At 40.2% G+C, this 18,167-nt stretch overlaps 1 protein-coding gene across 1 annotated transcript in view; it reads left to right on the top strand.

Annotated features, from left to right (window-relative positions):
* rasgef1ba (RasGEF domain family, member 1Ba) overlaps window positions 1-18,167 on the top strand; it is a 115,365-nt gene that overhangs the window by 31,405 nt on the left and 65,793 nt on the right. The gene's annotated exons all lie outside the window — the stretch shown is intronic.

The raw sequence follows: 18,167 nt of genomic DNA, 5'->3' as shown, positions 1-18,167 counted from the left end.
GTGGGGGTGGGGGGTGGAGGGAGGACGTCTATGGTGAGCCGGTGCCAACTGGCACGACTCATTTAATTACTTAGCCCAGCGGCACCGAATGAAGTCGGCAGATTTATGGATTCGTCCATTTCCCATTTATCAGGAAACAATAAAAGTGTCCCTTTATGCTCCGTCTCCATGGCACCCTTGGGCCCTGTGACCATTAAGCAGGATCGCTGTGCTCTGACTATAGGCCTTGGACACCCCCCCACCCCCCACCTTGCTCCGGTCTCAGCAGTGGACTGCGGCAGGTGGGTGGGCGGGTCCAGTGTTGATTCGCAGGTACAATACGTATTTGGAGCTGATAATGAAAGACTGTTTAAATCCTTTGAGAATGTGAAGAGCTGAATCTGGTCCAGAGCCAGAGCGGATCATTGATGTTTGGTGGCATTTTGTTTTTTGGTGGAACGTGTCCAAGTCTTTCAGCTGCTCCGAGGAACAAAGTCGGGCACTTCCGTCTTTTAATGTTTGGATAGTTAATGTTTGGAATGACCGTCCTTTTCCCTTTTGTTGATGTGTTTTTATGGCCACTTCCATATTTTTTTCCATCTTTATTCTACAAGAGTCATTGGGTTCTGTAAATGTGGAACAATGACAGAGAAAAATTGACTTTTGAATGCTTAAGTATTTTTAAAAGAAAGGACTGCAGTATTTTTTTTACCTCAACTAAAACTCAACTGAACAACTTTCACACGTATTGGAGTCATATTTGACCAGCTGTGGACTTTCTCCACCTCTGCGGATACAATCAAAACATGATTCACTTTAATTAAGCTCTCAATCAAATTCAAGTTCATTTATACAGCACCGTTCAGACACAAGGCAATTCAGGTGCTTTACACAGGCATGGAAGTACATTAAAAGATATACATTACAACGATGTTATAGGAAACAAATTTGAATAAATACAAATATTTAAATACATAAAATACATCAGCAACAAGTAAATACACGTTGTATATGGATAATTAGCAACTGGTATGTTTCTCCGCTGCGTTTAGAAACATCTCTAGTTTCAAAAACCTTTAACTGCAAACTCATATCCGCTCGTTTTCTTTTCTTTATGTGTCATTTAAGACTTGTCAGTCAGTTTTTCCACTCCAGTGTTCTCAAGAACTTCAGCCCTCAAACTGTGTGTTTAAAAAGTTATTATGCTCTAAAGAGACTTTTCTATCACGCAGAACAAAAGCAGTAAACTTGCATCCTCGGAACCACATCCATATTAAATTCGTTGCAGTCTCCAAATGCCTTTCTTCCTACAATAATCATTTCTTATTGCTGATTCCTGTTTTAACCTCGGTGTCAGGGTCATAATTTTGTTTTTCTGAGCTACAATGAATGACTTTCTCTTGCAGGGACAAGTCACCACAATGCAGCTGTGTGAACAGGTTGTTTTTTTTGTCCCCTGCAACATAAGTGATACAAGTAAAAGAAAATTCTGGGATGTTGACAAGAGTCAAAAGGTTATTTAATTAATTAGAAAAGCTAATTTTATTGCCTGCCTAATCCTCCCCAGTTAATTCAGCCTCTTTACTGAAGTAGTGAAAACAATATGGACTCAAATTCATGAATTGATACGACTTTAAAAAATTTAAAAATCCCCGCTCTGCATGTGTGCACCCATCGGGGGGTCACAAATCAGACTTTTTAGGGTTCATGGGTGATAAAGCTATTGAAAACCACCACATTACATAATCCCAGGCTTTCTTTCTAGCTGGTTTAAGCCTTTCAGATGATCCACTGAGGGTTTCTGTTCCTCCCTGACTAAAACCTCCTCTGCGTTTCACGTCAGGCATCAGGACTGTTAGGGTCCAGGTGGAAACGGCGGCTGGAGATTATGCTAACGTTATGGATAGTGAACAATAGCACTCTCAGTGGGATAGGCAGGCACCATGATATCACCACAGACGGTTTAACTCTCATGCATCACGGGTCTTTGTGGGATTAATCTAATAATAAAGCCAGAATTGGGCCTAAATCCTAATTGATTTTTTCTTTTCACCCATATGGACATTGTGCCCATCGTCGTATAGTGGATAAATCCGACACGCAGCTGCGTCTGAGAAGTAAAACTCGGATGAGGACTATTATTTTCCACATTTTGTAAAATAGAAGAGGAAGAAAAAAGCTTTAATTTGGAGGTTTTCTGAACGTTCTTTCGAGAATTACAACCAAATCTAATCTGGAGCCTCATATGAGTCTTCAACGCTGTAATTTAATCACAGATAATTTACTGCAGTCATTTGTCGACAATTGCGTGGCTCTTTTGATTTTAATTAAAGACGAATAAAACGACACCAAATGGCTTATACTGGATCAGGACCCTTCCGCCGTTAATAGGGATGCGTTTCCCATGGCAACGACAGCGGGACGCCGACCGAGGAACCAAGAACTGAATTTTAATGAAGGTGGGGTTTAGGTTGCGGGTTGAGCGTCTCCTGTTAAACCAATTAGGAACTGTGTTTACAGTCTTTTACCATTAACAGTCAGTTTGTTCTTTATTAGTTCTGACACTGACTGTATGGTTTTCTCTGTGCATAATTATCTTAATCACACTGTAGGAATTAGTTCAGCAACTAATGATCATATTGGATTAATCAATCAATCGGAGCCTTTTCTGGAGCTTTCAGATCATGTCAGATCACAGAATACTTATGAGCAGTCGGAGTGTTTCCAGTTTCCCCAGTATAAGATGCCCCATTTTTTTCTTAAAGGGCCACTTTGTAGGATTTAGTGGCACCTAGTTCCAGGTGTGTGAGAGAGCCTACCTGTGAAAGGCCCTCTCTGGAGCCAGTGTTTGGTTTTCAGACATCACAGTCATTTTCTCATCTAAATGAAACAGTTTTTCCTTAAAATGACAAACATTTCCTTCAAATGATGAGTTGATTATCAAATTTTATCAATCGATCAACTCATTGTTACAGCACGAATATGAATCAGTCATTGGAAGTGATTGTTTTTAACTTAACTGACAAATGCAGAAGAGATGTGGGGAACTGAACTTGGGACTTTCCAGTTACATGAAGTCAGTGTGCGAAGCTGCCCTGCTGCCAAAATACATGTGCTCTCACTCTCGTAGTTAATTTTAACATTTGGTCTCTTAACCCTCTGCTAATGTCACAGACCCAGAGCATCCATTGCATAACTTCACCAGGCTGAGAAAAGGTATGTGTTTAGGGTGGTTGCATAAGCCTGATATAAGGGCACTGGTTATGTAAACGTGCTTCTCCAAAAAGGCAGAAAACAGAGTGCGTTCCTTCAGAGGTCTGATCTTCCTCCAACATCAGCAGCCCACTGCTGGGAGCATGGACGTGGGCCAGAACCGGAGCGCTGCCTCCTCGTCTGTTTGTGTGTGCAACAAAATTTGGCAGCGGGAAGGAGCCAAGGGGCGAATTAAAGTACGTCCACTGTCAGATAAAAGTAACGCAGCCAGCCGGGGATACTGGACCTGGTCCTGCATCAGCCAGGAAGTCATGGTTACGACATACAAACACACCGTGTTTACATGCAGACCAACAGACCAGTAATGGGAAAATGTCATGACCTCATATGAACACCTCGGTGAAGTTAGTGTCACTGAACTGGATCCAGTCAGATGGTGAAATCCCTCAATTCCCTTTTTTTCATGGTAGATTTAATATATTTATATTCTTACAATTATTTGTGTCCTTTCACTTTTACATGCACTGAATCAAATTAGCAGCTAGGACTAATTTTAATTTTGTTCATGCAATTTAAAGCTTGAAATTATATCGTAATAATTAACATTCTGATTAACAGCTGATGGGTCGGTGAAATATAATATAATATATGAAGAAAACAATAATTACATTCTCTAAAATGTGAACATATTTTACGCTTCATTTTTCATGAGTTATATTGTCTTTGGACTGCTGCACTCGTTAGGATTTATTATTTACTTTAAACGTTATAAGCTTATTGTTCGTGTTCAGGAAGTAGCGGTGACTTTCAAAACTTTACTTTGAAAGGATTAAAAATGTCAGACTGTGTTCAGGCTTTAAGCGCAGATTGATTTGAAAAGTTCAGACTGGACGTTCACTGCGATGTGTTACACAACTTAAACCTGTTTCGAGAGTTTGCCACCAGTCAACTGATCCTTTAATGTTTGTTTGTCTTTCTATTTCTAATCTTTTCTGTTGCCTCTCATTTAAAGAAAGACAGCTGTGTCTCTGTACAACACTTGGGATTTTTCCACGCTGACATTTCTGTCAAATTGAACATGTAATCCTGTTAGAGCCACATGTGATACGTGCCATGTGGAGGACAGATTGTTCCACAGCCGCGGACTGTACCACGAGTGCTGACATTCTAACACGGACGGTCCCAGCGGGAATTGAACCCCTGACCCGAGCTATGTTAGTGACCGGGCTCCACATGGCACCCTAAGTGCCCACCGATGAATTAGTGATATTAATGGCAGATGGTTGCTCCGCAGTGCAGTGTGCAAACATCACCATGGACTTTAAAGAGTGGCAGCACCTTTACACTCAAACACGTGTTTTTCTGCACTAAAGCAGAACTTCAACAAAGATAAATGACTTCAACATTCATTACTTCCTCTTTAACTTCACCCCCCCCCCCATATCTGCATCGTCTTGATATACACCCTGCACATACATATACTAAACTGAATGCCAACCATTAGGAATAATTGCCATAGTTTATATTACTATATTTCTTTTTCTATTATTTGATTTACTGACTTATTGTCTTGTCATTATGTAATTTAATGAGTTGATTCAGTGTCTGTGTCTTAGCCCAGGGGCAAGTTTTCAACTGTCATCAACAGTGCAACACAAATAATGACAAATAGAATATGTTTTTTTCCAGCAGCTAAGCTTTTTTAAAACATTTTTTAGATTTTAAATGTGAGTCAACAGAGGTCGAGAGTTTCACTTGTAGTTCACAGCGTGTTTGAGCAGCGCATGGCGCCTTCAATGATCCCGTGCATGAAATGTGCTTTAGATACCAGACAAATAAAGTTACCATAAACATCACCTGTTGGAAATCATATGAAAATATTGTGTCTAACAATCCACCATAAATGAAGCGAACACACACACATCACTGCCTCTGTGTGTGTGTGTGTGTGTGTGTGTGTGTGTGTGTGTGTGTGTGTGTGTGTGTGTGTGTGTGTGTGTGTGTGTGTGTGTGTGTGTGTGTGTGTGTGTGTGTGTGATCTCTGGTAACCTCTGGTAACCCTCTGCTGGCATCAGACTGGACAGTGTCTGTCACACACACATATACACACATGCCTTCGGATGTTATGTAACCATGTCATAGCCGTTCTGCTCATGTCTTCACATGGACATACACACAAAGATAAACACTGAGCCATGGGGATGAAATTAGCCGGCTGGGTGGCAGCGGGCAGATCAGGTGGATCTGTGCGGATCTGTTTATTTTGAGCAGTTAGCTCCACGCGAGCTCGTCTCAGAGCCTGCTGGTCTTGTGATTATTAGTCATGACCTGGACATTGGCCTCAAGCTCGACTTGTACTCTTTTTAATGTGTGTTTGTGTGTGTGTGTGTGTGTGTGTGTGTGTGTGTGTGTGTGTGTGTGTGTTTGTTCCTGCTGTGCTCATTTAATACCTGGTATTCAATGACACGCTCTATAATCCTCCACATGCCTCTGCTTTGAACTAAGGGGAAGGAAGTGTCTGTACTTTATTTTATAGTCACACACACACACACACACACACACACACACACACACACACACACACACTACATGTCCGTCTCTGCTTTAAGTGCTGACTGCTGCCTCTATAAAGAGAGCGATGACGCGCTCATGTCAAAATAGCGACAGCTCTTCCTGGAAATGTCACTTTGTGCAGCTCAGTGTGATGATGTCTCATTCAAAAGAGAGTTTGATGTCAACTGATGGTTTAATTTAGTTCTCTGAGGAAGTGGATGAGAATATGTTCATATTTAGCAAACATAAACATCCTTATTAATATTTATACATAGTAAATACACAGAGAAATGAAGCGTGACTATGTAACGTTACGTGAATCAGCGACTCTCTCACTGCAGTCTAACGCACAGTGAGAGAAAAATACTTTCACTGCTACTTTATGAAATGTTCATATCTCAGTTTTTTTTCATTTATCACCATATTTTTAAACATTTCGTTTACGCCTTTGACAGATTTGTCCTTGCCCTTGCTTTTTTAAATCTAGTTTAATATCATTATTATTATTCCCCTAAATTCACACAGTCTCTCTCTGATTTCACATTTAGGAGTAAATTATTTAGTGCTTTGTACATTATCTGTGCAGTTTTAAAGTCAAACCAGATCAAGAAATGAATAAATAGTGGGTTGGTTGATGCATGATAATCTGATTGATTGATGATTCTTATAGTTTTCTGCTGCAGCATGAACATTAAATGTGTGCATATTGACTTGTTTGGAGGCACAGTCAGTCACCTAAGATAAAAATTAAGAATAAAATGCCAACTGTTAAAATACATTTGCCCTTCATTTTACCTGCAGGTTCATGGGCACAAAACTAACAAGAACTTCTCTTTGAAAAGGGGAAAAAAATGCACATTTAAGAGTGTCAGGACAAATCTTCTGGCCAGTAAAGATGAGTAAAGTCGTCTTCCTCTGCGGATATTTGAACTGAGATGTGAGAGGTTCACTCCTTTGAAAAGCTGAAGGTGGATGTTTTTTTTTGTTGTTGACCTTAACACCTCCACTTAACTTCCTGGCCCGAAAACAAAGGCAGAGTTGCACTCTGACCCCCGACCTTCAGAGTCTTATCTTTGACCAAACAAGCGCAGATGGCAAACCGTGATACCAACAGAGAAATACAGACTTTTTAGGTAAGAAGAACTGGAGCTGGGTGGTTGGCAGTTGCTGGATATACTGTCCACTTTACTGAACATCTTGTACTTGCACAGTTCGTTCTGTTGCTGTGCTCTTATTCTAAATGAGCTGTTCTCTCTTTGTAGTAGATTGATGGACGCTACTGTGCAGCCTCTGCTCACTTTATCTGCGCCAATAGCAATTCGCCTCCCCTCCTGTCGACTTCCTCTATGACACAGGATCCAAATTACTACACTCGCTAATATTTGCCCCCCCCCCCCCCCCCCCCCCCATCTCCAAATCCAGTAATCCAAGAGGAAATGAAATTGGCTTAGTGACTTTCCGACCTGTCTGGGGAGGGAACGCCACACAGGACTGCAGTGAACAGTTTAAGCTGATTAACCCCAATAAGGAGGGTTATCTTATTAAAGCTTGACTTTAGAGGCTGTGCAGGTTGGTTTTATGAATATGAGTGAATACAGGAGGTTCATTACCAAAATTTTGTCTCCAAAAATCTTATGTAACGTTTGTTTTCAGCTCAGGCCAAAGCCTAGAAATATCTGTATAATCATATTTGATGGTTACAACATAGTAGACATATTTTCAACAACCTACTTTTATCAATTATTTGAGCGGGTTAATTGATCAGATATATTTTCTTTATTTGTGTTAAGATATACAAATGTTTGGCAGAGTGAAGAAGGCGGAGCTATTTGTAAGTTTTGCTATTGCTACACAGCTAACGTTAGCATTTAACAGCTGTTTATTTACCAGTCTAGAAGAGATGTTGTGAGTATCAAACTTCCTTTACTCAGTGTCCAGTGGTCGAAAGTAACCCTCTTGTTTTGCTTCTATTTCTATCGCTTCTTTTCTTCTTCTGAAGTTAGAATGCTAACCAGCTAGCTGGACCGTCTAGCCACTAGCCGTTGCATTAACAAGACAAGTGGTTATAATCAACCCTTTAGGCAGCGCTACTTCTTCAGGGATTCAACGCTAATTCGGTAGCGTTGAATCCCTGAAGAAGTAGTGGCTAGCTGGTTAGCATGCTAACTTCTGAAGAAGAAAAGAAATGATGGAAATAAAAGCAAAACAAGAGTCACCATTGGTGTTGCTTTCCACAGCTGGAGACAGTGAGTTAAGGAAGGAAGTTGGATACTGAACTAGCAACGTTTCCTCTAGACTGGTAAATAAACATCTAATGCTAATGTTAGCTATGTAGCAATAGCAAAACTTAGAAATAGCTCCTTTAAGAATTGAGTTAAGCAAAGCTTTTATGTGCTAGACTGCTCCTTTTCACAAATACCATTTTTACACTCAAATTAGTTAAACATAATAGAGTAAGCTGCTAGCGGCTGTGAAAACTGGTGAAATGGATCCATACCGTCGCATCTCCAGGTTGGTGTCGGAGCCTCCATGTTGGATCATGATTGTGTTCTTTTGAAACTTATTTTGGGGCTGCAGCTCACTCTTTCACCCTGATGTTAACAGGTTTTTTGAACAGTGTAAAAGTTTATCATGATAAATTTGTTCAGTCAAACCTAGAACAGTTTTGTTTTGCCTTGAAATTCCCGTGTTTTCCTCAAAGTGACAACATGGACAGAAGTAATTAACATCCACTAACATACAACAGTTTTTTAGGTTTGGATCCATGTTAGCTGTGAGTTTAGCTCAGTTTCTACCTGAACTTACTTTCCAAACAGTGCGGTTGAGGCAATGTTTGTACGTGGACATACATAGCACTGTACAACTTCCTGTAACACTAGACTTTTCTTTGATAATCATTGAAAATGATGCCAGCATCAGACACCTCTAATTATGAGCAGTCACAGTAGTGTGGTGGAAACAGCGAGGGTAATGAGTTTAGGCAGTGATCCGTGAGCTCTCATATTAGTCAGCTGATGTTATGGGAGGAAGAGTCAAGCTTCACCTCCTGGTTCTTTCACTCCAATGGAAAAACAATCAGAGCACTGCCATTAAATATGTTTGTTTTTCTCTCAGAATCTCTGCTGCATGTGATATACAGAAAGGGAGGGAAAACAAACATAATGAATGTGTTTTTGATGTATTTTTATACTTTTTTTTTTTACAATTAAAAACCTGGTTCAAGTGATAATAACTTTAGGAAATCTGAGAAAAAAGAACAAGAAAAGGCCCCAAACAAAGAGAGGATGATCCACACCGCATATGATTTTGCTAAAAAATTAAAGTGGTAGTAGAATGATACTGCAGTATAGCAATAATATATATATATATATATATATATATATATATATATATAACATGATTTATTAATAAAGATTCTGTTCTATATTTAACAGGATCTGAGCATTTAAACATCGAACTTGTCAGACAAGCCATAAAAACGCTTTTACTCCTGCATCGGTGGCAAATAGAGACATGTCAGTTCACATGTATGTATGAAAATACTGCATTTTACGTGTATTTTCTATGGTCTTTCAGCCCTGCAGCCCAAATGTCTTTACTTCTTTCTGCCCAAATTGTCCTTTAGTAGCAAAAGCAGTAAAGAAATCACGTCTGAAGCCCGGGGTTAACAGAACAACAGCTCCTCTTATCATGTCCGAGCACAAAGCCTCAGAAAACATTTTATTTTAAATTTATGCATTGAAGATGCTCGAGGCTGCACCATGCATACATCAGCTATTAAACTAATGGGATTTCAGATCAAATAATAAACAGTTTCTCTTTGTTTTCCATTGTGAGGAGACAGAAATCGTAACGTTCGCCTCAAAGCAGAGGGGATTTTCTCTCTTAATATTAAGGGTTGGTTCATGTTTTATTCATGATAAATCCTGGCCCGTGGCCTGCAAAGGCTTTTTATTCAGTTAAGTGAGATTACATTTGTTTAGTCAGTTGTTAAATTGTACAACAGGATAAGGCTGTGTAAATTTGCACGCACTGTCTGGCACAACTGGCAGTGGTTTGTTGGCACGTCCATCACCGAGCTCAGGGAGGAGTGGGAGGAAGTGTGATGGCTGCAAACACGAGACTGACTCAGCTGATGTAGCAACTAACAAACTGCTTTGTCTGACACGTCGGAAAAAAACAGAAAAAAACGTTACATCACATGCAGACTGTTTTATCCGACCGGCAGTACAAAACCAAAAGATATTCAGTTTACTGTCATTTTATGACAAAGCAAAGCAAGAAATCGTCACGTTTTAGAAGCTGGACTTAAAGTACGTTTGGCATCTGTGCTAGAAAATCAATTGAATTGATTAATTGATGATCAAAATAATTGCCAATTAATCTTCTGTCACTCCGTTCATTGATTAATCAACTAATTGCTGTGGTGATGGACGGCAGTTAGAGGCAGGTTACATGAAAATTTCCCCTCCGCTTTAGAACGAACATTGTTGGCTTTGGTTAATGATTTTGCAGCTGTAGAAGCTTTTTCTTTAATGGTTTATTTTCATGTGACAGTGCACGTTAAAAACTTGACTGGGAATGTGCAAGGAATGTAAAAAAGGTTTTTCTCATAGATGGTATGAAGTACACAAGACGATACGGGCACAACACAGCAGTCAGTACGAATTAAAGATGCAAACGGCCGTGGTTGCATGTAGCATTTCATTATTTCAGTGGCTATAAATCATGATTATCTTGTTTATCTGGATATATTATTCTAAGTCATTATTATCATGACAAAAAATGATTAATTATAACATAATCTTACGATATTACATGTTGTTTTCCTGTAATAAGGCCCAGACTCTACATTTATACTATAGTATTAATGTGTTTTCATAATTTCATAACACACATGTCGCACAGGGGTGGATGGAGGCCGTCATATTGGAGAGGGATGTTTGTGGTTCGGTTTTATATCACTGTGGACTTTTCTATATTTAACCAAGAACATAATCTTCCCCTGAACTTCACCAAGTGTCTAAACATAACCACAGAAAACATCTATCAAGCAGATATTGTCGAACCAGAGTAGGAAAACAAATGAAATGTGATGTTACTGATTATTTTAAAGTTTTTTTTTTAGCATTTTACAACTTAGCAGACATAAAAAAATATCTTCAAGTTGAAAAAATTTTTTTTTAAATTATTTTTTAATGCTGTTGCAAATTAGTTGTGTGTAAAAGCCATTTCCAGGAGACAGAGTGAGTCTCTTCTAGATGACAGTGGGACTACACCATGTGACCATATTGAAATGGTGAACCACAGGGTGCGATCATTGGACATGCTCCTGCTTTTTGGTGAACAGTGAACTTGACGTTAAGTTCAGTTTGCAACTAATGAATGTGAACATGAGCGTCGTTAACTCTCGGGAAGGAGGCGGTAACGCACCAAAAAGCTGTTTGCAAAGAAGAAGAAGAAAAACTGTGTTGAATGGTTGCAGCCGAGATTTTAAAGGCAAACTGAAATAACTGAAACACGGTGTGCGGCGCCGCGGGGAAGGCGGGTCCACCAGAGGGGATCAGGTACGCTGGTTGGTGGTGGCAACTCTGAAAACACGGCGGGCTTTTCACTTATCTCTCGCCAGCTGCGAGAGATAAGTGGTGCCTACAGCAGCCGACTTAGAACACCAGAACAGGGGAATCTGACTGTTTTAATCAAAGCAAAGCTGTGACTTTACAGTCAAATACAGTCATTAATTCAGTTTGGGAAGAGGCAGTAACTGGGGGCTGGGGGTGGACAGGTAGTAGGAGGAGTCGGAGCAGGAACTCATACCACACTGGTGAGAGAACTGTAGGAGAATATCATGAAGCTGTAGCTGCTAAACTGAGATATTTTGTTCACTACTGAAGGAAAGTACAAAACAAATATTATGTTCTGTGTAGTTTCAAACACTGCAGCCATCTTTGTGGCGATGCCGTCGCCGTATCTCTCTGACATTTCTGAGCTGTTTTATTTGAACATTGGACCCTGTTGTCTCTGTGCCGGGTAATCAACTGTAACAACTAGATCCGCGTCAGATACACTGCATATATAATGTCTGCAATCCTGTTCGGTTTATCAACAAACCATAATGATCTCACAGCTGCCAGAGGTACGAGCAATATATATATTTTTTTTTCTGTTTTTCTCCTTTTGGCAGCTCTTGCCAAATGCCAACCAGAGCCGCTTTCATTGATTTCAAAAGGTCAAGTGCGCAGTTGTTTGCAGAGGCGTAATAAGAGCGATTGTTTTCAGTTCTCTGATCCAAAGGGGCCGCATTGTAAAGCTGCCAGATAATTAATGACTGAGTAATTAGCAGGTTTATTGTTTGTGTTCATCCATTATGTCACTGAAGGTTGACTGTTTCTTTTTTTACCGTGTTTTGATTGACAGGGCATTTTACAGGGGGGTCGGATAGCGTGTGTTTGTGTGTGTGTGTGTGTGTGTGTGTGTTTTTGTGTCCTAATTTGCAAACCAAATCCTACTACCCTGTGAATCTTAATGAGAGGCGGGTGCTGCAGAGTTACTCCTATCTTAGTGATGGTGTGACAACACTAAAGAATGCAAAATTTAAAAATGATTTTTAAAAAAATGAAAAAAAACCACTTTCAAAATAAAGCGCTTTATTTATAGCAAATAAAATGGAAATACAGCAAGGCCGTAACAGGTCCGGATCACGTACTGTCAGCTGGAGCAGCTCTCAGAGTAGAGTTAGAGTGGTCATCCTGATGAGTATCTATTTATTTATCTGGATCCCCAATAGCCATTGCCAAGGTAGCAACAACTCTTCCTGAGGTCCAAGAAAAAATAACAACAAATACAAACCACAGTAAAACTACTGATGAAACGACCAGGAGCTGAAAAATACTGAAAAATGCATGAACTCAACACAGGCAGCTAGCGAATTAGCGTTAGCAAGCTATCATCTCTGTGGGCACAGATCAGTGGATGTGATCACTGAAATGGCTGGTTATGTATTGACTGATGATAATAAGCCACAAAGGATAAAAAATACTTGAGTTATATGTGGTTCTGAATCGACACACTGGCCCGGTGAAGTCGTAACTACTCGTCCGTCAGTCCTCTGGCAGGCAGTGGTTACTGAACCCGGTCGCCTCGGTGAAAAACAAAGAGCAGAAACAAATGAAAGAGTTGTACCGCCGCGTAGAACCAAGAATACAAATTATATCCGCTGTTGTCTAGTGTTGCAACAAAAACATTTTAATCCTGACGTCGTGGTCACTGGCGCTGCGGTAACGCACAGTCTGAACCTCGTGGACGGGCTCCAGAGCCGGAGCCGGAGCTGAGGCCTGGACCAGAGGTCTGTCCGTGGACGCGCTGACCTTGACTCCTGTCTGGAACTCACTCTGCTTTTGTCCTGCAGAGCTTCTTTTCTTTCTTTTTTTTTTTTTTTACTTCCTTTCACCTGAGGTTTTGGAACTGCGTGTTTGACACTGACATTAATCATGACAGTATGTGACAGGAAGTAGAAAATCACAAAAATCACAATACGTCCTTTAAGGTTTATAACTGCAGCTTTTCCCTCAACACCTGTTGACTTCAGATTAAGTCCGTGGATACAGAACTTTGGAAATGAACTCTTTTTGCTCTTTTATTTGTCATTGAAACAAACACACTTGAATGCATCATACTGGTATTTAATATTTTGCATCTGACTCAAAGGAAAACAAAGTCTCTTCAGATGAGTGGATCATCTGTCTAGACTGTTACTGAATCATTGAACAACTCTGCTATACAAACAAAATACATTTATTTTTATATTTTCATAGATTTTTAAAAAATAGATTTTGAGTTTGGCTGTGTCTTGAAAACTCAACACTCAAACATTGGCGTCTTGGGTGGATTTGAACTCCGCCTCGTCCTCCCGCTCCTCTTTGAGCTCGGTGACCGACCTCCTCCTCAGGCCGGAGCTCAGTGACCAGCTCCTGGCCGTTTTCAGGTCTGCTCTTTCAGTTTTTCTTTCAGCTCCTCCACCTCTTGATGACTTCTCTCCCTCGGAACAAGTTTTTCTTCCTCCTAACTCAGCTGCTGTGTGAGCCCCAGGTTCTGCCTTCTTCTGTCTTCTTCATCTTCTATCTTCTCTCTCTCCTCTGGGGCTGTATGCAGCCTCTGCACTTTTTGCGATTTTATTTATGCTTTTATTTGCAGATCATATTCTCCTAAAACGAGTCAAAGGAGAGGCAGGAGGCCCAGTGATCCATATGGAAATTCAACATTATAGGAAGCTAAATATGGGTCTAACAATATTTTGGAGAGCAGGACAACCAATATCATCACAGTGTCCTTTTCTTCTGGGCACATTTCTAAATCTGAGTTCCTCTCGGCGTTTCATGTCAGGAGACGTTTCAACAGCAGCAGGAAACTTTTGTTTTCCTCTCTTACTGCACAAACTCCCATTTGCAGTCACTGAGACCCGAACACGTTGATCCAGATGTTTTTGGCATTCATCAATATTCATATGACCTCCAGCTGAACTCCACTATTTGTTTAAATATTGCAAGAGGAGCAAGAGGAGATATTTTTATTTTGCAGCTTTGGAGGGAAACCGCACGTCTGCAGTGACATTAAAAGAAAATAAAGTAAAAACTGCCCTGTGTTTCGACACCAGGAAGGAACTGACATAGATTCTTCTACACTGCGATTAATCAAATCAACTTAATGCTTTGGCTCAGAGTTGAGAGGGGAAGCAGCATGAAAACACATAAACGATGAACTTGTGAACTTCTTCATGATTCCCATGTGAGGTTTACGATCCAAACAGGGCCGGTCGACCAAATCATTCATCAAAGGTGTTTTCTTTTATAAAACAACAATCAAGACTTAAGATGTCAAAGTTAGTTGAGTAATAATCACTAACAAGCTCCCTGGTTGGCTTAAAGCTTTGGCACCCGAGCACAGTGAATAATATTACATGACGAAATGTGTTTTTAGCCACACACACACACAGGATTTGAATCACCTGGGAACACCCACTTACTTGGAATAATTGATCTTATTTTGGTTGAAGAAGTCCACTGATGATACCAATCTCCCTTATCAGGCAGCTCATTTCTTTTTCATCTTCTGGAGACGTTATATTACTTGTTTGCCATGAAAAAATAAAAAACATGTTGTTATGATGTTACAGTGGAATCTGCAGAGGATGGTCCTGAACGCAGCTTTGACACATGCAGCTCCTTAGTTTTTCTTCACTAAATTAACAAGAAATGAGTGTTTGAATTAATGACATGATTAAATTGTAACGGCTGAGGGAATCTGACCAAAGCAGATGAGGTTTGATTTAAATTAGACATGTAAATAACATACAGTCCAATTTGTTTTTGCTAACCAGCTCGTTTATGACCAATTTTGAATTAGGCATCATATCTAATTCATAAATTAACTGATTTAGCACTGGCTTATTCAAAAACATGTAAAGTGTAACATTAAAATAAAATGCTGTCTCAAGCAAGATGCTAAAATTATGTAGTCACTTTGCATCACACAGGATCATTAACTCACTAAATGTGATTGCCTTTGGCATCTTAAAGCTACAATATGCAAGCTTGAGCTAGCATGAGACCGAAAGAAGCGTGATCACATATTGACTGACGGTCCTGAACTCCCACCTCTGACTTTGGCCTTCTGTGATTGGTTTGAAGGGTGAGGCTCGCTCAGAAACTTTAATCATAACCTCTTGTTTTGTAAATGCAACTGCTAGTGGCTAGACAGTCCAGCTAGCTGGTTAGCATGCTAAACTCAGAAGAAGAAAAGTGATGCTAACCAGCTCGCAAGACAGTTGACGCTATGGAGACGCTGTAGTGTCCAGTCTGCCCTGAAGAAGTAGCTCGTCTTGTAAATTGTGAATCATGTCTTCTACTGAAGTTAGCATGCTAACCAGCTAGCTCGTTCCAGCCCATCTCGTCACTTTTTGATACCGAGTCGCTGCAGCCTCCAATGTCCTGCAGACGTAGCCCTGATCCGAGGGCGTATTATAACTTGAAGGTCTTGTCGAATGACAACCACCACAACCTGCTCCTGGAAAGAAACCATGTTCGTCAGCAGAGAAAACTTACAACTATCCCCTTAAATTTTATGTAATGTAAGAAAGTGACGGCAGTGAAAGCGCTGGTCGGTCATCGTGCTCAAACAGTTCGGCCTGTAACTGTTCGCCAATGAAAAGTGAAGAATGGTTTCCAACAAAGTCGCTTTTATCATCCGAAGAATTTCTCCTGTGAAGAAGCTTGAGGTCTAAAGACATAAAGAACCTGCATGATGGTGTCTGAGAAACTACACAATCACTGGTCACAAATGGGGATAAACAAGATTTGTTAAATTAAATACTTGCTCTAAATACTGTTTGTAGTCACTGTTAAACCAATGAGTTGAATAAACATCTCAAGTCCGTGTTTTCTTTTAAACAAAATCTCTGGTATGCAGAGACATCAGCACCAGCACTATTTCAGCCTTGGACGTTACAAAATCCTCGGCCTCTTACGTCACTATGCAGAGCGTTTGGCAGCAGCTGAAGCTGACATGCCAGAGGATGCTTACATACCACTGATAGTTGTACTTTGGCCCCGGGATTACACGAGCATCCTTCATGCGACGCGTCCTCGCTCCCTTCACGCCATCAGTGAAAGTGGAGTCCCGGTTTGAAACGTACAAAAAAACACAGAATCAGTCGTTTCAAGGTTATTTATGGATTTTTCATGCACGGGGGCTTTGTCACACTTTATCACACACAACTTTAGTCATTTGCTGCTGTATTATTGAACATCAGACTCACAGTTTCTCTCATCGTAACTCGATTTAGCACCGATTTATTTGGGAATACCCACCTCGTACCACAAGATAAACCAACATAATAATGTTGTAATCTAGTCGTCTCCCTCGGTCATATCACTGGCTCTGAACTGTATCTTTAAGAAATATTTAAAATCCTAAATGTCCTGAACCGTCAATTTTTATATTGTAGTAATGGCCACAACTTGCATCAGAAAGGTTGTTTGTTACTTCCTGTCTCAAAAATTAATGTGACGCAGCATACTGTTATGAAAATATGGAATAGTTTGCCATCAAACATTTAAAATTAAAAAGAGTTTAAAGAAATATATTATGGCACAGAACACCTTCTACAAGTAGGGCGTGTTTTACTACATAATCTCTGACTATATGATGATTAATGAAAAACTTGTTGGTTATTTTTTCATTACTTTCATTTCTCACTATACACTGTTTTTAGAAGTACTACTATTGTTTTTGAGCTAGCTGTTATTGCAGTTGTTTAGATATAGCGTGGGTACTTGGGGTTATTTCCTTGTTCCTTATTGTCTTGGCTTTTCTAATTTAGATTATTGTTCTGCATTAAGATGTTTGTGTTTTTCTTACTTGGCTGGACCTCAAGAAGGAGTAGTTGTTACCGACGTCAGACCAACAGAAGTATCATCTCTGTGTTAACGCTCAGTGACTTTACAAAAGGAAATGAGGAGCAGCTGATGTCTTTCACTAAATGACGCAAGAAAAGTTAAAATATCTGAAGCGAGGACAGGGAGTGTTGCAACAAAAAAAAAATTTGTCAGTGAAAAACTTCAGATTACATTTTTCTTTCCAAGGAGGAGATGCTATCTGTGTGTGTGTGTGTGTGTGTGTGTGTGTGTGTGTGTGTGTCTGTCTGTCTGTGTCTGTGTCCTTGCAGTTAGCGATCATCAATGTCTTCTTCCAACAAAAAACGTCAGCCAATGCTTTGAGCTTGGTCTTGTTCTCATTCCTGAGCCTCGTCTGGCTGAATGTCCCCAGTAAATTCATAAACACAAAATAACCAGGAGACAGTTCATTCATTGGAATACACTCATTTCTTCCACACAGGGAGTTTGTCTGCAGTAGTTTCTTCCTCACAGGCTCAGGTGGGATTCATGGTGATTGGACTTTTATTTTTGATGGTTACATATAGATGTTTTTATTTATTTATTTATTTATTTTATTTTCATTAAGACACAAGGAAGAACAATCAGTTTCCAGAGTGTGTGAGAAGAGATTCAGTCATCTCCCAAGCCTCTAATAACTCCCTTAGGTGGGCTGTGGTGAGAAAAGTGCACCGTCTGCCTCCACAGCAGAATGAATAATGAAAGGCTTTGTAAATGTGTGTTAGTGTGTGTGTGTGTGTGTGTGTGTGTGTGTGTGTGTGTGTGTGTGTGTGTGTGTGTGTGAGTGCATATTTGCAACCCACCACACAATAATGATAATTGACCAATTAGATGGCGGAGAGAAGCATAAACACCTGGGGCTCACCCAGAAAGGTGAAACGTTACAGAATAATCAGACAGAAACAAGAACGAGGATCCAGTCGACATTGTTTTCCTCTTTGTCAGGTCATTAATACACCCACCCCCCCGACC

The sequence above is a fragment of the Seriola lalandi genome, unplaced genomic scaffold (genome assembly GCF_002814215.2).
Source record: "Seriola lalandi dorsalis isolate HSWRI2012SDOR001 ecotype SW California unplaced genomic scaffold, Sedor1 jcf7180002054524, whole genome shotgun sequence".
Classification (NCBI taxonomy): domain Eukaryota; kingdom Metazoa; phylum Chordata; class Actinopteri; order Carangiformes; family Carangidae; genus Seriola; species Seriola lalandi.
Note: the sequence above shows the minus strand (reverse complement) of the source record. Positions and strands in the feature narration are given on the sequence as shown.